This window comes from Nylanderia fulva, unplaced genomic scaffold, assembly GCF_048542155.1.
Source record: "Nylanderia fulva isolate GAGA-0341 unplaced genomic scaffold, ASM4854215v1 Scaffold2, whole genome shotgun sequence".
NCBI lineage: Eukaryota > Metazoa > Arthropoda > Insecta > Hymenoptera > Formicidae > Nylanderia > Nylanderia fulva.
In genome coordinates, this window is record NW_028190263.1 from 3,418,333 (window position 1) to 3,440,010 (window position 21,678).

The 21,678-nt window shown below is 34.6% G+C and overlaps 1 protein-coding gene and 2 long non-coding RNA genes across 6 annotated transcripts in view; 2 read left to right on the forward strand and 1 right to left on the reverse strand.

Annotated features, from left to right (window-relative positions):
- Window positions 1-19,788, reverse strand: part of LOC114945317 (uncharacterized) — a 116,700-nt gene extending 96,912 nt beyond the window's left edge. For both annotated transcript variants that reach the window (XR_003822371.2, XR_003822372.2), the window contains exons 1-5: window positions 19,470-19,788; window positions 18,851-19,086; window positions 15,340-15,642; window positions 15,189-15,223; window positions 5,511-5,616 (exon numbers count right to left, since the gene is read on the reverse strand). This is a non-coding gene — a long non-coding RNA (uncharacterized LOC114945317). The remainder of the gene's footprint in view (window positions 1-5,510; window positions 5,617-15,188; window positions 15,224-15,339; window positions 15,643-18,850; window positions 19,087-19,469) is intronic.
- LOC146723413 (uncharacterized) lies at window positions 10,126-15,472 on the forward strand. Its single transcript, XR_014924556.1, has 2 exons — window positions 10,126-10,352; window positions 13,842-15,472. It is a non-coding gene; the product is annotated as an uncharacterized LOC146723413 (long non-coding RNA).
- Window positions 19,789-20,391: 603 nt separating the features above from the next.
- Window positions 20,392-21,678, forward strand: part of aop (ETS variant transcription factor anterior open) — a 36,340-nt gene continuing 35,053 nt past the window's right edge. For 2 of the 3 annotated variants that reach the window (XM_085481949.1, XM_029321462.2), the window contains exon 1: window positions 20,516-20,581. The gene's annotated coding sequence lies outside the window, so the exon portion shown is untranslated. Of the gene's footprint in view, window positions 20,582-21,678 lie in introns of all 3 variants that reach the window. The other variant, XM_029321461.2, reaches the window with a different exon arrangement.

Here is a 21,678-nt window from a genome sequence, read left to right on the forward strand (position 1 = left end):
CTCCGCTACCTCTCTTAGGCCACTTACCTTCTCCCTCCAGCCGCGTAGGACGCGAGGACGACTCGTTTGGGAGATCGAACGCGTCCAAATGAGTTTGTCCGGAGATTTTTTTCGGACCCGGGCCTTGGAGAACATTTTTTAAATTTTTCGGGAAGGTCTCAAAGGTCCCGATCTTGATGATCGATCGGCTATCATTAGTATAACGATGACTAATCATTGACGGGCCAAATCTTTATTAGTATTTAAATTTTTAAGGTAAAAGAGGCAGTTTTCTTTATTCGGATTAAGATGTCAAGGGTTTGTAACAAAGTTTGTAACATCTATAGATGATTTATCTCGCCATCCAACATCGTTAACGAGGTATTTCGTGCTTGGAAATTACAAACGCTTTTTTTTATATACACGCAGAGCATTTTCTTTTAGAATTTACCCTGAAAATCTGTAAGACAATATTAAAAGAATTTTATGAGAATTTTTCTGATTAATATTTACCCTATAATAAAAAATATTAAAATGTACATAGTAAATTTTACTGTTGTATTTTTTATTGTGGTAAATATTAATCAGAGAAACTTATAAAATTAGAACCTAGTAATTGTTTTTTAAATTGTTACTTATAGAATTCTTCCAATATTGTCCCACAATTATAATAATTTGCAGGGTAAAGAAAATTCTATATGTCTAACGGTGTTAAAAATTAAAGAATGTTATTTGTAAATATAGAATCTAAAATTATTATTTCAAATGCTTTTTCTTTTTTATGCAGAATGAATTGTTGGTGACTATTAAAAGCTGCTTTATTATTTTAATTGACCAATAATAGTAAAGCAATTTGACATTAAAGATTCATTGATTATCCATAAGCAAAAATGCGAGACTAAAAAATTTTGAATACGCACGTCGAAAATGCTTTGTTTTACGCAATTGAGAAAAAAGTAATTTAATAGTAGCGGAGAATTAATGCATATTAGAAATATTTCAGAGATTTTTGGAACGCGATGCATATAAATTTAAAAAACGATACAAGACGGTCAATCTTATGCTTCTTATTGAACAATTAATAAGTAAAATTTTGAAAATATGACATACGTGTCATTTCATCTCGCGAGAGATATTTAAGTGCTCGTGTTACGCTTCAGCAAATCGTTCCTTGACGTTCAACCGCGATCCCGGAGCGGGAAAATGTTAATTTGCATAAATGATCGAAAGATCTTCCCGCATCCCGGAAAACCGGCAAATGCTACGTGACACTAATGCCGCCTTTCGCATAGTAATCGGGGAAGCAATAGTTTCCTGGAACGCGGTCTTCTCCTTAATCGGTAATTCGACTCCCGGTAATACGACACACTTGCCCAAGATATTCAGCGCATGCATTTACATAAAAGTGTAATTGGATATATATTTTAACCGACGTACACAAGTTATAAGTCTGTACTATCTATTTATATAAAAAATCGAGATTGTATTTGAACTAAGAATAACGCGCCAAAATAGTCGATAATGTCATATAAGAATGCTTTATAGAATTTTTTATTTATAGTTTTAATATTAAAATTAATAAATTAAAATTTCAAAATTGGGTAAAAATGTGAGAGTCTTCCATAAAATCTTTCCACGCATCTTCCCTCTCAAACCTTTCAATATTGCATTTGAACTATCCAAAGAATAACGAGCCCAAATATTCGACGATGTCATACACTTATAAGAATGTTTTATCTAGAATTTTTTATTTATAATTTTAATATTAAAATTGATAAATTAAATATTTCAAAATTGGTAAAAATGCGAGAGTCTTCCATAAGACCTTCCCTTTCAATATTGCGTTTGAACTATCCAAAGAATAACGAGCCAAAATATTCGACGACGTCATACACTTATAAGAATGTTTTATCTAGAATTTTTTATTTATAATTTTAATATTAAAATTAATAAATTAATATTTCAAAATTGGTAAAAATGCGAGAGTCTTCCATAAGACCTTCCCTTTCAATATTGCGTTTGAACTATCCAAAGAATAACAAGCCCAAATATTCGACGACGTCATACACTTATAAGAATGTTTTATCTAGAATTTTTTATTTATAATTTTAATATTAAAATTAATAAATTAATATTTCAAAATTGGTAAAAATGCGAGAGTCTTCCATAAGACCTTCCCTTTCAATATTGCGTTTGAACTATCCAAAGAATAACGAGCCCAAATATTCGACGATGTCATACACTTATAAAAATGTTTTATCTAGAATTTTGTATTTCTAATTTTAATATTAAAATGAATAAATTAAATATTTCAAAATTTGTTAAAAATGCGAGAGTCTTCCATAAGACCTTTCCACGCACACTTTCCCTCTCAAACCTTTCAATACTCAATTGCGATTATCGCTCCCTCGTCTCGCGTGTCTGATCTCATGTCTAGTCTCCTTTCGCCATCCCCGATATCTCGTCCCTATCTCTTCACCCTTTCCGTGTGGGCAGTCCACTTACGCGCGTTTCCATGTCCATGTGAGCCGCGCAAGAATGAGAAGGAAAGAAAGAGAGAGAGAAGGAGAGAGAAAGATCCCGGACGCCTGCATCGCCGAAGAATGCCGTGTAATGATGCTGCACATCCGGGACGACGGTTGAAATACCCTTCCCCGTGGTCCCTCGCACCCCTTGCCTCGTTGCCGTCATCGTCGGCGTTCTCCACTCTCCGTCCTTTCTACCTTGTACATCCTCCTCGGCTTCCGAGATGCTTCTGTGGCGTGGCGCAGGCCTGAGCGGCGAGAGGTGCGCGCGTGGTGGCGTAATCGCTCTCGAGAAGAGACTTGCTCTTCCTTCGGTCGCGATGTGCATCGCCACGAGGGGCGAGAGAGGAGAAGACCGGATTCCAGTAAAGGTCTCGTCATCGCTCTTCGACATACAATCGGCGGGATGCACGCGCCCGTCTCGATTACCCCGGATCGAAAACGCCGATATAAATCGAGGAGCGGAATCGATGGACACGACGGGAATATAGGACCCGGAGGAATGTCTCGGACTCGCTTATTATATACCAGTTTTTCGGGATTATTTTTAGTTAACAGTTCGCTTTTTATCTTTATAAATTATCGTATTATGTCTCTATTCAAATATTACAATCTTATTCTTGATACAGATAGAACAGAAATTTGCTCGACCAAATAGTTTCGATTTGATCATTTTTATGATTTGTGAATTTCTTAAAAAAAAAAAAAAAAAAAAAAAAAGGATTGTTTTAATTTATATTAAATAAATAAATTATAGATGTAGATGTAATTTTACTACATAAATTTTTTGCAACTTTTTTATGTGTTGCTTCTTAGGTGGAAAGTTCCCTAAATTAGATTCAAACTGCGGTCACCTTGATAATTTAAGACCCATCGTTTATTTCGCATTAAGATGTGTCTGGTGACATTCTTCGTCCGATTGTCGCCTATAAAGCGAACAAGAAAAATCCATACGAAACTCGTTGGTTGGAATGCAAAACTTAATGTAAACTAAATTAATGTCTCTGACACGCGTGCTTATTTAAATCTGCATCAAATAGTATCGTCTGGGAAGTGGTTCCGTCCAAAATTCAGATATTTATCGTAAAATTCGTCTTGCGACTTCCATTATTGATTTTATATGGAAATTTTATATTCACCAAAAACACTTGTTTATCGAATGGAATATTACTGAATATTTTAGGGTTTGACTTTACAACACGAAATCATCTAATTATCGCTAACAATAAGTATCAAGACAAGTGTAAAACCTAGAGATTACTAGCAAAAATCGTCATCTAAATTTACTAATATCGCAAGAATAATAGAGTAAACATTGCCCGATAGAAACAATTTTTTAAACTATATAGATTTTTCCATAAAACAATCTTTGAATATACAACTTTGAGAAAATAATTTTTGTTTGCCTATAAAAAAATCATTTCTCCTCATAACGATAAGAAATTGAACCTTCCATTCTATACCCTTCTAATTAAGTTGCTATTAGCCGGTCTCTTCCAGGTTTCTTGTAATAATTACATTCGACGCAGGCGTTCGGTATATCCGCTGTATATCGTTAGGATATAACGATGTTCGAACAGCGGGATGAAAAATGACGCGGGAGAAGATGTAGCGGGAAAGAGGAGTGTTGGGGTAGTCGTCAAAGTTGCTATAGGCCGTAACAAAAGCCGACGGGAGAGAAGAGAAACTTCAACGAGGGTCGCGAGGGCGAAGCTTGCTTGCTTGCTTGTCTGCCTGCCTGCCTGACTCTCTTTTTCCTGTCGTCCCATCTTCCACTTGTTGCCTAACTTCGTCTGGTTCTCGTCTTACGTGACGGGCTTTTGAAAATCGAATCGCCCGCAGACGTGGGGAAATGTTTTCGTTCGTCTTGGCATCCCTTCATCGGGAACGCATAAACGTCGTAAGAGTGTTAGAATGAAGACTCGGAGGGTGATAAAAGCGAGCTCTTTTCGTTAGACAGATTTAGAAATTATTAAACCCGCACTGAAAACAAAATTTATTAACTCGACTAAACCTTTCAACTAAATACTATTTTGTTGATTGAACGTATCAAGTATTTAAATTAAATGTAAAACATATTAAATCTAACAAAATGCGTATATTTGACTTAAATACTAATATATGATCAATTAACAAAATAGTTATTTAGTTGGAAGGTTTAGTCAAGTCAACAAATTTTTTTTTCAGTGTGTGACTGATAATATTGAAATTTTCTTCAAAAATCGCGGAAGCCAAATAACAGGAAAAAAAAATTCAGAAAGCTTAACTTGACACAATCTAATTATCACGTGCGTTGCATCGATGTATTACATCAATGTTCGAATGTATGAGTATTTTATACGAGCGTTTATGTAAAAGATAATTTCGCAGCTTCAGACATGTAAACAGATAACATAATCCTGTTTTGCATTTGACTGCAACTGAACTCTATCTTAATATAGATATAACTTGTCGCTAAGTAAACGATATGGATGTAAAATTAGCCATCGTAAATCCGTAATATGAAAAATACACCGATGTGAAATTTGTCAAAATATCTGTAGCTAAAAAGATATTCGACATGCGTACCGATGATACGTAAAAAATCTGGAAAAATAACAAGTGTTGCGCAAAAGATTCGCACTTGAATCTGTAATTGCGACATTCTCGAGGTAACGATATCTCATGTTTGACGTCCGCCTGAAATCTCCAGAAGGCGGAGAATAATCCAAACAAACTCACGGAATTACAGAGATTACGCTCGATTAAACGTGGTACGTCAAATAGCTCTATCAACGATACACGTTTAGCGGCAAGTATCCTTTAATTAATAATAAACGGCATAACATAGAATGTAAAACATGATATGCGCGTGACGATTTATTAATTTCGCGTCCGGATGTTGACGAATCGCTTGGTAACGTTATGCAAATACGTGCAAAATTTCTACGGAACTATATACGGTTGATACTGAAAGCCGATTGCGAGGAATGAGTGAGACATAAGCAGATTCGACGAATTACTCACCGTCATGATATTAAGTGCTGCGTGGCGCCAGGAAGATGCATGAACTTCGCTCGATGACGAGGACTTTAGCGCAGACTGATTTGATTAAGCATGGGATGTCCGAGACCTATAAAAAAATAAATATATTAACGTATATAATTACGTTGCACGATATAATGAACAGCGGGATAAAAATACGAAGAACTTAATTCTTGACAAGCTCTCTAGAATTCTTGCACGAGATTAGTTGCCCTCTCTTAAAGTAGAGATAATCGATGTCTCACGCAAATTAATTGATATCATTCAGCGAATATAAATCGATAAAATACCGCGAGAAACATCGAATATTGAATCAATAATCGCCGCGGCGAACGCTTTAAATCACGGGACGAAGGTTCTTCGAAGCAGCGGGAAATTCCGGCCGCAATCGACGACGACGAATCTCTCGACGATCAATATAAGCGAGACACGAATTAAGTGTAGATTCGGTCGTGAGTAAAAGACCAGCCATGGGGCCGGTCGGCGCGCGTAGGAATTTAATTTGCGCGACGATACCGCCGCGCTTAATTTCCGTCCAAAATTCCGAGACGCTCAGAAACGCGTAAAATAGATTGGCGATAGTCCCTCTCTCTTATTGTGATTCTAAATACTGCTTAGACGATACGAATACTGCACAGACAACAACGACGAGGATGATGAGGGTGTTCCAATTATTTTGGTTATTTGCTCGTTCACGATCGATTCTCGGAAAATATCGAGTTGCGCGAGCATATCATCGTTACTCAAAAATTAATACTGCTAAAATGAAATGTTAAATCAACTCGCGAACACGTCAACGATAAATGCAATTGCTGGAAAAGATTTTCGATATTTTCGCAGATATGTCAAAGCTTCTTGTTAAGAAAGAGTTTTTAAAAGTTGCAAAAATAAACTGTTTAATAGAAAAATATAAAAAACACTAACACATAACACTGTATATTATTTTAATTTAAAAGTAAAATTATTAAAAGATTTTTACAATAATTATTAATAATATTATATAATGAGTCTTAAATCTAATGAAAAAGATTAAAAAAAAGAATAATTAACATGCGAGATTAACCGATGACACGAATTAATTTAATCGATCGATGAAGAACATTCGTTTGCAAGCACATGACAAAATACACGGTAAATGTTTTAACGATATATAACACTTAATCAAACGCGTTGCGCGCACACGATGCTTTCTTTTTTTTCTCTTTTTTCATTTTGATTACACAAATTAGCTATCTCGAGGCGAGCAGACGCTGTCGAGAACGATTTGCAGTTAGGCTAATAGACGCGCTCGTAGACCATGTTCTTGTTGACTCGACAGCCATAATAAGACCATGATTACCACAGTGATAATACACCACGTGTTTCCCCCGATTACTTACAACGTAGCTCTTTTCGTTCGTCTTGTTCGTCCATTTCTCACTCTCCCTTTTCATTCTGTTTTTCTGTTTTTATTTCCTCCTTTTTTTTAATAGTTAGTTATCCGTAAATCACATAAAAAAATTACTCAAAATCTGACCATTTTTAGAAAAAAAAAGGGGGAGAGAGAGAGAGTGAAATATTCACAAATTCTTGTTAAATTTTATCCAATTTTGCGTAATAAAAAGATATAATTTAATTAAACATTAATCATAATAGCACATCGTCTTACTAAGTTTTTCTATCCTTCTTTATTTATATATTATATATTTATGACCGTCGAAAGAATTTTAACTGTTGCATACTTCTCTATTAATAGATAATGTATTTTATTTCTAATACTTATTAAACATTAATCATAAACAGCACATCGTCTTACTAAATTTTTCTATCCCTCTTTATTTATATATTTATGACCATATCGAAAGAATTTTAATTATTGCATATTTCTCTGTTAATAGATAACGTATTTTATTTTTATATCGTTTTCTCATTATATTTTTCTCTTATTATTTACGTTTAATTGTTCTTAGCGAAATTTCAATTTTCGATACAAAATATAATATACGTATAAGTATCTTTATCTGTATTTCTATATATTGATTCTCAACTTCCTCTATCTATATTTCTCCTCCATCATGTTTCTTTTTGAATGGCGGCGCCGCGACGTGCCGGTGCAATAAATTGCATATCGTCCTCATTAGGCTCGCTTTCCACCGTTTCTCGTTCCTGATGCTCGCTTTTGCCGCGCGATTATTACCGGGATTAAAGCAGATTCCCGCATGTGATATACCCCGTGAAAATAATGTTCTTGACGTTTCCAGCGCGGAAACGTTATTTCCTAACTTATTGGCGCGATGTTATACAATGTTCGATCGTTATCGTGGATTATTACGTGTACTGCATTTAAGTGACACCAGGAACCATTCGAAATATTAATTTCGCGCTTGCCCAATTTGGAACGGAATCTGCACGGACTCGATTAAACGAATTTGCCGCTTCGCGAATTCGTGTTTAAATCCTTCTCGCCTAATTCGTTTATTTTTCGAAAATGGTTTGCGACTTACTCATTCGACTGATTTATCGAGATGAGACTGATTTATCTGTTAATCTTTCTATATTTCTCGACTATCTGATTCAACGAAGATTTATTCGAGCATTTAACAGACATTTTTTAAAAATATTTTTGTGCGTTTTTAAACCAATATGTGTAATAGCATATATAACTAATACTAAAAAGAATATATATTATTGTAATTAATATAACGGAAGCAAGAACAAAGCTTTTCAAAATTAAAAATGATCTTTTTTGTTCGATTGTTATGAGCTACAGTCTTGTAATTAAATTTTTATTACCGAAATTTCTATATACATTCAGTTTATTACGCGAATTTCTATTCAATCTTAAATAATATAAATTTTAGAATGGAATCATGTTATCCATAAAACGGTTCGCACTTTTCTATGATTTTCTAATATTATTCTAGCTCATATAGCGCTGTGGTAGTTTTTACAAAATTGCATGCAAAAAATATGTTTACTTATCGATTTTAAGATGTAACTTTAGAAATTATAAAAAATTGTGTTATATTAAATATTATTTAATAATAAAAAAATCTTTTTATATACTAAATATTTCTTAAATTTACTATATCGTACACACATAATTTAAATATTATTAAACATATATTTTTAATGGCTGTAAAAAATGACAGTTTTAGTAATACTAGTATTATAAAAGAATATTTTACGCGTTATGTGAATATATGAAGCAAATATGACGTAAAATATACTTCGTCCTCTTTTCTCTCTCTCTTTCTCTCTTTTCCTCTCTCTCATTCGTGATTCTCATATATTATTAAGTACCGCGGAAAATAAACGGCTTTGTTAGAAACATCTCGACCTGCGCCCGACTCGCGTTGCGTAATTATACTCCGCGGTTTTACTTATTTCCCGCTGCTTAGTGTACATGCGGGCGTTTTTACGCGTGTCGGAAAAGCGCTCGAGGCTTTCTGCAAATAAATAAGCAAGCAAATGACGGTTTTATATTTTATAAAAAAAACTGAAAAATAATCATACGCATATAAACTAATCACACGCGAATATTTCAACAATTACGAACTGACTTGATTGCAACGCGAATTTCGATCGGGGTAGGCCAATCTCGCGGATTTAAAATGTTACGGAAGCGGTCTTTGGAAACGATATTGCGCGGAATGCACCCGGAATCAAAGGAGTCCGGTAGCAACGATCGCGTTTCAGTTCGATGGAGGTAATATCCCACGAGAGTAGCTGGCCGCCTTCGCTCGCCGTGCTTTTCTCTCGCGCTGCGAGAGCACCAGCATGTCCGGTCAACGCGGAATTGGGTTACCTGCCTTGCTTGTGCCGCGGCTATATGCCCGGAGATTGCCATAACTCCGGCTATTACCGTAATCGATTATATAAGTGCGTTTACGCGCCCGCGAGCGAACCGCGCCATTCGCCACGGTGTTTGAAGCGCGTGTGAACGCGCCTTAAGGCGGAGGAGACACTTTCTCTGCCGCGTATATATATAATCTCGGTTTTATATTATCAGCACCGATATCGCCGGTCGAGCACGTTGTATCAAAATTACGTAAACTGTATACACAACACACGCATATAGAGGAAAAATCGTGATATAAAATATACAAGAATTATGTAGCGGTCCATATTTTTCAAACTACACAGAGAAAATTTTCTCTTAGAATTTACCCTGAAAATCTCATGGTAATCGTGGGACAATATGGTATTGGAAGAATTTTATAAGAGTTTTACTGATTAATATTTACCACAATAAAAGTGTTAATATCTACCACAATAAGATATAAAATATACTCGATTAATTTTACTATATGTATACCGATTAATATTTAGAGAAACTCTTACAAAATTCTTCCAACACCATATATTATCCTACGATTACCATGATTTTCAGGGTAAACTCTAAGAGAAAATTCTCTCCGTGTATTTTTAAACGAATCTTTTTTTATTTTAATGAATCAGTGTGTTTTGTAAGAGATCTATATTATGTAATATATTATAAAAGAATCAATATGGAAGTGAGCTAATTTGTTTCCGTTTATTTAAAAATTAGTAATTAAATTGCGAGTTTTTTTTATGCCAATGAGAGGATGTATAGTTGCACATTTGAAATGAGAAACCGATGCAGGATTCGCGAAAGCGCGCACATCGCATTGTAAAATCAATGTAGGTCTACTATAAATTGCAGATCTCTCGGCGATCTCTTCCGCGATCGATGAGAATATCCCGATTAACGTGAGACATGGTAAATCAGCAAACGTGATCATAAATCCTCGTGATTTATCTCCGCCGGAAATTGTATCGATCGCCCCGATGCCGACTTCTAACAGCGGCGAATTCTCACAGGTATGTAAGCAGAAATAGGAACAATAGTATAGCAAAGCTTTAACCCGGTTGATCCACACATGATTGCTTATCGTTTCCAATATATAGGAATTTAGGAATAATCTAGGAACAAACGAATCAACGAAAATGATCAATATTTGGTATAGATTAACAGCATCAAAAACGACGTTACATGTAATTAAAATATTCTCGCTGTTATATCTCTTATAAAAGGAAGCAATTAATATATTTATATTAAAGTTCTATTTAAATCCTCGAAAAGCTAGAATAATATTCGATATTAAATAAAACATTTTTTTTGCTCCTAAACATACATGTATTAAACACTATTTTTCAATATAAATTTTAAATTTATAATACAAAATATTAATTTTCCAATTTAAGATTTCAAGTTAAATTTTAGAAACAATGGTACGAGGAAAGCATTTATATATATGAAAGTGTCGCGCGAGAGGAAAATGTAACGTAACGAAATTTCACGTGTCAGAGGTAAAATGCTTACAAAAATGGCACGTGAATTTCGCGAGTAAATTTTTCGGTCTCTCCCACGCGTCCCTCCACGCGGTTCTGATTAATTTCTCAAACGCGCGCAGAACGATAAATAATAATCCCCGTGTCAAACGACACCTAGGAGCATCGGTTAACGAACGCAGGGAGGGAAGAAGAAACTCGTAGGACCGTACACACAGAGATACCGTGATCTATCGATCCATCGATCTTTACTTGTGGCCTGGCCTTTCGAGAGAGGAGAGTCGAGTCGCCGCCAACTCTCGCTTCGCCCTCTCTCGCTTCGATGATAACCGCCCGCGGGATAAATGCTAGCTGTGTGTTAAAGTTCATCCTGTCGTTATTAATCCTCGATCATCCGCAAGGATCACTCGCAAAGGGACTCTTTTTATATCGACGCTCGTGGAAAACGGCGCGATCTACGTGGCGGCCGGGGACGAACGGCTTGCCTTTTTATATCACGCTCATAGAAAAAAGCGCGGACAGCCACGCGGACTAGTGACGTTTAATAATAATTATCGCACGGTTATTATCTCAGATATTTTTTACGCTCCTCTTTTTTTCTCTCGCATCTTTGTCGCGAAGCCGCGCCCGAGTCGCAGAAAGTGATTTCTGTCACGTGAATATGGTCGAACCATGCAATGCGACAAGAAAGAGGAAATTGTTATCCGGTCTCTCGACGGAAATCCGGATACATACATATATTATAAATAAAGAGATATATATATATGTATATGTTTCAAAAGAGAAAAGTTATGAAATTTATTTTTCACTTGCATTTTATATGTCACTATCGATTTCGTTGTCTTAGAGATATCAATTTCAATTAAATTTCTACAAATGGCACAACTTTCAAGTAATAATTATACAATATTTATAAGAGAAAAGTAAATTAAGCAAGACTTAAGTAATCTAACTAACGTTCGTGCAACCGACGCTCCAATTCACTTGAAATCTAAAATCTTCGCTTCTATTATATAATTATCGTTACGCCACACAACGACGCGACTTTCATTAAATGATTATTCCAGCAAACATCCAGCCGCGCTCTTCCTTTCGGCTGGAAAACGGGATTGGCCAGATTAGGGTTAAATACACGAGGTGCCGCGTTCTCGTTCCGTTCCCTCTCGAGAAGATTTATTCCAAACCTCCCTCTGCCGCCAGCGAACTCTCCCTCTTTCTCTGGTCCGTTCTTTCTGCGGTCTCCCGCGATTTCTAATTGGGCAACGCAATTTCCTTCCTTCGCCTCGCGCGAGAAATTCCCGGATTGCGCCAGCGTCGCCGCCGCTAGATTACTAAACCGCTGACAGCGTTCGATGCTCCGGAGCTCAGGCAGTCGCAGCAATAAACAGCAACAACGGACGATATTCCAATTCTTATGCTTTTCTTGTCTGCATCCTATCCGTTAGTAAAGTGGAACAACGGGGGCATTACGAACTGTAGCTATTTGCATCCGCTACATTTTAATGATTTTCTTCGTAATTCCGAGACGAGCGAATAAGTAAATATGTATGCGATGTCTGACACGTTGTTGTAACGAATAATTGTGGATAATGATTATAAGTTATTAAATGTAATTTGATGAGATAATAGATAAGAGTTGATTGCTGTTGATTATATGCATAATGAAATGTAATTATCGAATTTATTTTTTGATTGATCCTAATTCTGTTGGAAATTATTATAACGTGATTAATCTCTTTCGCCAGGCCTGGTCATGAGACATTTTTATTAAGGGTTTCTGATATATTGACATTATTTTTAAAGAAATTTGTGACAAACATGTTTATAATATTATGAAAATAATAAGTAAAAGAGCGGAAATAGTGTATTTCTTAAATTATAATTTATCCTTTTGTCAATAAATGGATATCCGGATATCCCAAGCATTTAAATGTTGATAAAGATATTTTTTGTGTTGATCAAACTGTTGATCAAAATATTTCTTTGTTCGAAATAAAGAGTTTAAAACCTTCTAAAATATAATGAAAAGGACTATTCAACATTAATAGATGTCTACATTAAAAAATAGTTATAGTGTAATGTATAGGAAACATAGTTGGTACGTAGATATTCATTAAAAAAAATTTATTTCAATACTACCTAATGTGTCATTTAGTTGTACCTAATAATATTAAATCGTGAAAAATATTTATTTGATACAAAATCCTTTTCAAAACAAATAAATATTTAAAAAATTCGACAATTTGGCAGAAGGGTTAAATGTTAACATATTATAATTCCTAAAGAGAATATCTCTATTTTATTTTAGTTCATCATCTTGAGTGCACAATATTGTATTTGATATTAAATACCTTTTCTTATATATGTATAAATAATTAAAAATTATTTAGTAGATTAGATGTAATTTTTAATAATTTAACTTTTTAATGTGATAAATCAATGTATTTAAATCATGCAAATTTTATCAATTATAATAGCAAATTTTGTTTAGATTAAAAAACAACAATGTATTTAATTGTAAAAATTATTGTATTGTAATATGTCTAATATAATTATATATATGTATACATATACATATATGTATATATATTTAATATAAATATATTTTTTTCTAAATAACATTTTGTCAATAATAAATAAATTTCCAAATTTAAGCAACTTTTAAAATAGTTTCTTTCAATACGAAAGAATATATTCAGAAATTATATGCGTAATGTTTGAGAAATATTGAAACTGAAAATTTAATGAGTATTATATTTTTTTCTCATTTTTTAGTTCAAAAAAGTTTAGAAATTTAATGCGTATTCTAAAAAATTCCACTAAGTTTTCAAAGTTTGATAAGAGAAAGAGAAAGAGAGAGAGAATCTTACATACTTTTATTTTTATCGCTTTTACTTTGAAATTAAGTGCATATTCTTCGAGAAAGTCTTTTTGCGCACATGTAAACATACGCGCACAAGAGACACACGCTTCGCGTAGGTGCCCGAATGTTCGTATAAATTCTTTTTCATTCTTTAGGTTCCTGTTCATCATCTCTTCCGCAGGAACCAAGGATATGAGAGGTTATCAAGAGAGGGAAGAGAGGAAGCCAAGGGAGGATTCCGAATAAAAGATGAGAAGAAAGAAGTAGATCGGGCTTTGGAAAAGAGAACCCTTCGAGGTGCAGGTAGCTCTCAGAGAAGTCTAAAACCTGTTTGACCTGTTATATCTTCAACCTCAGTCTTCTCATATGAGGACCAGCAATTGTAGGGATGTCCATGATCATGCGGCGTGTTTGGCGTGCTTTTTTCGAGACGCACACCGACTGATTTTAACGATAATGACGATCTTTTGTTATTCGTCGCGCCTTAGTAAATAGGGACGGATTAGATGAGAATTTCAGACATCTCAGATATGTTAAAAATAATCGCATCATCCTGTCTTTCAAAAAAAAAATTTATAAGTTTTGAATATAATTTGTACATATTATTAAAATCAAAATATAGTATGTAAACCATAAAATTAAATAAATTAATTAAAAATACAATAAAATTCAAATATCTATTTTTTTCTAGTCTCGAAATATTTGTCTATCAATATATTTTATTAAACTTTAGAAAATTTTTTAAAATGAATCAATGCTCATAATAAGTCGCGTATAAGCAATGACCAATATAATTCATTTACAATGTTACCTTTGATCGCGGGAAGTGTTAAAATTCATACGTGAATACATATTGATCCATCCCTACTTTGCGCATGCTAGACAGGAAGAATGATAGTTTGATCAATATCATTTTGCTTTTTAATAATTCGAGATGTTTTTCATTTTGATTAAATTGCGCCTATCGTTGGGAATTCCGCGAGAAAAAGAAAGCAGAAAAGATCCGATAATACTCATCGCGTGAGATGAAAATTGAGTTTGTTATCGTGGACAGGTCAGAGTTTAATGAAGATTATCTAATATTTAATATTAATAGAAATTAACTAATATTTGTGTATGTGAAACTGGCGTCTCATCTTAATATCTATATAGACACATAAGTATTCGGTTGTTTTTGTTTTAGTTTAATTAATATTTTTTGCTTTTAGACGGCAGAACTCTTTTTAGAACCAATGTAAAACTATAACATTTTTAAATCCTGATAATTATTAATAAGAAAAATGTTGTAGTAAGATATCGTATAATGTTGGCGTCTCAGTTTGTTCCAAGATATTTTCGTTGCTTTAATGGCCCGAATTATTTGTTTAAATTACCACGAATTCCAGAACTATTGAACATAAAGCTAGAATTTAATTATTTATAAGTTTCCATGAAATCAAACGCCAGCTTCATATCCTCCCATCACTATAAAAATGTTATAAAATAAATAATTTCTTACTCACCGATATATGCAATAGCGAAGTTGTAGCACATTGCTCTGAAAACAAAATATTCAAATTTTATAGATATACACAGGCACAGGATGTTTTAAAACTCTGGAAGTGGTCGAATATCTCATAAACAATGCAGTTTAAAAAAAATGTTTTTATTTACCTCACAGTTGTCCCGCTGTCGCCCGATGCCTCCTCGGACCTGCTCCTCCTCTTTTGGTCCTTCGTAGCACTCACACACTCGCGAAAACACGAATAATTACGATCGCCCGACACTTTACACGGCACTCCCGACGCGCGATACTTAACACGGCACTCCCGAACTTCCGACACGACGCGTGAGTCGCACGCGTATTTCGCGTACATTGCACAATGAGAAAAAAAAAACGATACGAAAATTAAAATCGCACGAAGCAACGTCCGGCACTTGAGAATTTCGTAGCGCAGCTTATCTCTCAGCAATGACCTATAACAAATAAAATATACATGTATATATGCATGTATATTAGAGCAATCTTATTATTTTTTGCATTATAACATTCATGATATAAATATGTAAGCTAAAATTAAAGATGAATATATCCACGATTCGCAACACATTTGTGCACAATTTTCGAAAATTGACTGGCGTCTCATCTCAATACCTGCAGATATAGGTATTCGGTTATTTTTATACAGCTTAATATTTTGTTTACTTTTAGAAGGCAGAAATGTTTTCAGAACTCATGTTGAATTCTAATTTTTTAATCCTGATAATTACTGATAAGGAAAATGTCGTAGGATAAAGTTGTATAAAGTTAACGTTTGTCAGTTTGTCTCAAGGCATTTTCGTTGCTTTAATGGTCAGAACTATTTATTTAAATTACTATCAAAAACTTTAGAACTATTGAAAATAAAGCCAGAACTCTTAATTATTTATAAGTTTCCACGAAATCAGACGCCAGCTTCACACACCTAATTTAACTAATATTTATGTATTTATATAATGAGAAATCATTTTGCTTCCGTTTCAAAAATAAGTTTACTTTGATAATAAGATTTCCTAGCAATAGAATTCTCTTAATAAATGCTCTTTATTCGCGATTAAATGCGGAAGTTTGTTACCCATGATTTTAATTGAGAAAAAAGCCCCTCCAAAGCGATTAAAGAATCTTATCTCGACATAAATCGTAAGTCGATTTTATCTCGTAAAATAAAATATGATAAAAAGGAAGGACTAGATATATATCTGTCGCAGAGAGCCAGACCACGTGCGTCGCGCGTGGCGGTATATATATATTAAGGCAACTTTTCGCATTTTGCCGCGATTAAGATAAGCAAGAGAACAGCGGCGGTAGCGGAATCGTTGAAGGGAGGCGGGAGGACAGACGAGAACGAGAGAAGGACTTGTTTGCTTGAGATTATAACGGATTAATGAGTTCGACCAGGTCAACAACAACACGGTTGAAATTGATCAAAGCAAGGCAATGTATCTTTTTTTTTCTTTTTTTTGACAATCCTGCTAATAGTATGCAGAATGAGAACCTCACGTTGTCAAGAATGAAAAAGATACTTTTGATAGATAATTTGAAAAAAAAGAAAAAATTTAATCAATATATCAAATCTTATATATTACTTCTGTTTCATTATTAGACATAAAAATATTAAATTTTTTATCTCAATGTAAATTCCATTACTATTCTTAGAGTTTCAATAGTAAATAGTAAAATAGTAAATATTATACTTATTATTATTAGTAATATATATTAGTAACATATTATTATAGTAATATAAGTTATTACTATTTCGTATTATGTAGCAAATATTAAACTTTCGACTGATTTAAAATTTTTATATCTTGTTTGTTATCTTTTGCTCAAGTCCCCCTTCCATATTTCTCTACAAATGTTGTCTTAACAAGCGTTTTCCCCCACGAGATTCAATGTCGCTTTTTTCGCAAAGTTCAAAGTGACGCATTTCGCTGTGTTTCGTAAACGAACAAATTCGTAAAATAACCGGTTGTCAATTATCGCGCTTTTATACATATCGTGTAAATAAAAAAAAACGAACAAAAAAATTAGGAACATCCAGGCACGCAAAAAGCGCGATCATCACATGTAAAAAAACTAATATAAAAACAATTTAGAATTATTTCCAATAGTAGTATATAATTTCACGATGTCATCGAGATATACTTATTCGTTTATCTTTATTTTTTGAAATTTTTTGAAAAAAAATTAACGAGCGATGTTAAAATTCGCGCGAAGAACGATATTTGCATTCGTATTTTTGTTATTGATACTGTGCGATCGTTTTTTATATCGTGCGAAAGTCTGATCTGCATTTTTTTTTTTTTGGTCATGGATTATTATCTTCTGTTTACGTAAGATGGAATCTAGATATTGATCACATTAATAATTCAATTATTGCGGAGGCACCTATTTTAGACACGTTTTTTTTTAAATAGAAATTCACAAATATTATTTAACCGCGACGGGAATTTGTTTATTTATTTGCAATATGCATTAGTTTTTAGAGACATTTTTAACATAGCAATTTTTATTGCTTATACGATTAATTTACGATAATTAACGATAATGAACTCGATTATTTCCCGTCTGTTTAAACATCTTATCTCATAATCAATTAGGCAATTTTATCTATCCATCATTTTTTTATGATATCGTAAAAATCACGTGGCGCTTATTTTTGTCTAATTAAATTGCATAATATAATAAAATGTAATGCAGCTATACTGATAACAGCATGTAATATAGAAATCAAGATAGAAATATATAAATGAGTACAGATAAGAAGTGCATTTATAAAATTCACTTAAGTCTATAAATGTATTATATATATTTGTATCTTATAATGTTAAATGAAATGCAAATTAAGAATTCAGGAATGCACTGTGTCGATATATGTAGCGATATATATATAAATATATAATTATATATACATATAATTATACATGTAAATATAAAATTATTAGAAATATTAGAAATATGTTCTCATAACGAAACAATATTAAATAATGTGCGTCATTTTATCGTTAAGTTACTAAAAAAAATAATGTGACTTAACTATCGGTGCATTATATTTCACAGAAAAAGTAAAAAATTAGCGATTTAATTTTATATAACACTTTATATTTGTATAAATAATTCTCTCAAACAAGTTTACATATCTTGTAATCTATCTACAAATTTTATTTAAAAAAAACAGAAGCAGTTTACTGCTCTTAATTTTCTTCACTGAAAAAATTTATTAACTTGACTAATTCTTCAATTAAATTATTATTTTGTTAATTGAACATATATTAATATGCAAGTCAAATATTTTGTTAGATTTATATTATATTTAATATATTACATGTAATATTAAATATTTTTTACATGTTCAATTAACAAAATAATATAGATATATTCAGTAAAAAGGCTTAGTTAAAAATGTTTTTCAGTGTTGTGATCTACGAATAATAGCGCGTACGTGGAATGTATTTGTCGCATAATTATTGAGAATATATTTTCTACATATACATATATAATTATGTATATTTGTACATGATTATGTATAGACATTGCATTTAATATTAAAATGTATTATTTCATTATACATATTTCTTTGTTATAGCTTCACATATGAGAACATTATTTACATATTATATTACATAAAATTCTGGGAAATTTTACCTAAGTGCATTCCGGTCGAAAGTCCAAAAGTCTGTTGGGCCGTTCGATCTTGATCGCTTCAATATATTTCATCAATATGTCGAGCGCATGTGGAAACACGATGGACCGCTGATTAATTCGACGACAATCACGATCGCGATTACGAGGAAGCTACGAGAAAGTCGGCGAGAATATGTTTTTTCTCTCTTTTCTCCAACCCCCCTTTTCACGACTTCGCCTCCAATCTTCCTTATGACCTGTTAACAAAAATGACACGTGCCTGAATGTATTATAATCCACGTAATTATCGAGAGTATCTCTGTGTCGAGTCGGACAAGTGGACAAGATGCTAGAGCGGACAGAAATGTTTTATGGGATAAGCGTCACTATTTCTTTCTCTCTTCACCCCTCTCTTTCATTTTTGTCTAGCATCTCGTTGACTAGTCAAGTGCGAAGATAATATTTTCTACACATAATTATGTATATTTTCCCACAATTATGTATAGCCACGTCTTCCCGAGACGATTTAGCATTAAAACTGCATATTATTTCATGATATTTCTTCGTTACAGTTTTATATATCGATATATCAAAATTATATATATATATCGATATTATTCAAAATTCCGGGAAATTTTACCTAACTTCATTCCGGTCGAGAGTCCAAGAGTCCGTTGGGCTACCGTGTCGCTTGAATTCCGCGTTGCTGCATGTGGAAAGACGATCGGCCGGGGTTAACTCGACGACAATCACGATCGCGATTACGAGGAAGCTACGAGGAAGTCGGCGGGGTATCTTTTTTCTCGTTTTTTCCACCTTTACACGCTGCGACTTCGCGCGCCCGATCTTCCACTCTACTCTTCCTCCCCCACTCAATCGCCGCGACAACTGTTCGATTATTTCCTCTGGCGCCGTACACAACGCGGCGCGTGATTGGCCGGCCGCCCCGGCCAATCGGTTCGCCCCACTGCGCACGCGCCATCTCGACGCGCCGAGAAGAGGGGGACAGTGCGCGAGGCTCGTTCCGCGACAACCTTCCGCTGTGGTGAAACTGTGTTGTGCGCGGCGGATGGAAGGATCGAAGCGGATTCAGTCGCTCGCTGACCTCGGTACGCGCGATAGTACTCGAACGTGTAGTAAAACTCGACAGCCGCTCGCAATCGCATTCCGCAATTGCACGAGTCGAAAATTCGAGCGTTCGATCTTCGAACGTACTTCGATTTTTTTTTTCACCCACATCTACTATCTATATATCGCATCTACTTCCGCGATCGTTTGGTGTCGTCACGAAGGGGATAGGCGGAAACAGACCAAGTGACACATACAAGTGCGCGATCGAGTGCCAAGGACCGAGGATTCTCTTCTCCTGGTTCTCTCTCTCCTGTGATATAAACGCAACGCAACGATCGACTCGCGAACGTTAATCCCTCTCACGTGTTCGCGCCGCCCGGAAAAGTGTCGCGCGCTGTCTCTGTCTCGCTCTCGCGAATGTCGCCCGCCGCGACCTGATTACGCGCGAACGCATGCCGTCCCGTGCGTGCGTGCCGGATAAAGCACGAGGAACGGTGACGACGACGACGACGACGACTCGCCGTCCGATGAACGTCGAAACGTTTTGTGTCCGGTTCAACGACGACGACAGCGGCCAGTGATATTTCCGCTGCACCCGGGACACCGCTTTGGCAAAGGATTTTTTTATCGACGAGACATCGCGACTGACAGCCGAGACGAGGCAGAGACCAGCGATCCAAGGTAGGTGTCCGGATATATTTTTCCGCGTACTTTTCCACGAAATAAATCCTCGGTATAATCGGAGCCACGTCGCGATGTGCGTGCATGTGTGTATGTGTGTGTATATACATATATGTGCGCGCGCACACTTGACGATTCTTCCGATTCTCCGGTTGTAAACAAACCGTCTTCTTCGTCTTCGTCGACGCCGCGTTTCGCGGAAACGGATGCCGTTTTTTCTCTTCCTGGAATAATAAAAAAGTCGACGATTTACGAACTTCGTATTCTATACGAGTTCAAGCACGATTTAAGTATATGCAAATTTTTATTGCGCGCTTTGTTTTTATCAATGTTTAGTGATGAATGCACATTCCAACTCGACTGAATTTATTACAGTTAAAGAGAGATAGACGATGTAGGTTCTCAAATTCTGAAATTGAATTTCTTGCTTTATGATTTATATAATCCTTTCAATTATATAATCGTTTTTCTCCAGATTTTGAGCGATGCTTGAAATATATTATATATTATTTTGGCGATGTTTACATAAGTACTAAATATTACTGAATAATGTGGAATTATTTTTATAAATATATAACTATATTTATAATCAATATATTTTGTAAATTAAATGTCTGAAACATTTAACTCGTATCTTCACTCTTATTTCGCGTTAATAAAAATTATTCTAAAATGAATGTGTCAGATAACAGCAAGAATATTAGAAAATTTAATAGACTCGAGATTCAATAAATTTATTTTGTCAATAGTGCGCAAAATTTCAGACTTAATCTTCTTACTGATAACTCACGTTTACTTTCAAATACACATAATTTTACGAATCACTCCTTGCATATATATATCATTATATAATTTCTATAATTTAATCGAGAACTTTTCTTCGTATTTGACGTTCGTACATTTATTATTTTTCCGCGACACTTGACCTCGAGAGATCAGCACTCGATGATGTTGGTCAATTTTCATTCTCGTTACACTCTCGAGAGATTCGGAGCAGCTCGTTTACGATCGAAGAAGTTAATTCCGACGCGGAACCCGGAAATCCGCTAAAAGCCCAGCCTCGCTTTAATCCGCTCGGCGATGTTAATAACCGGTCG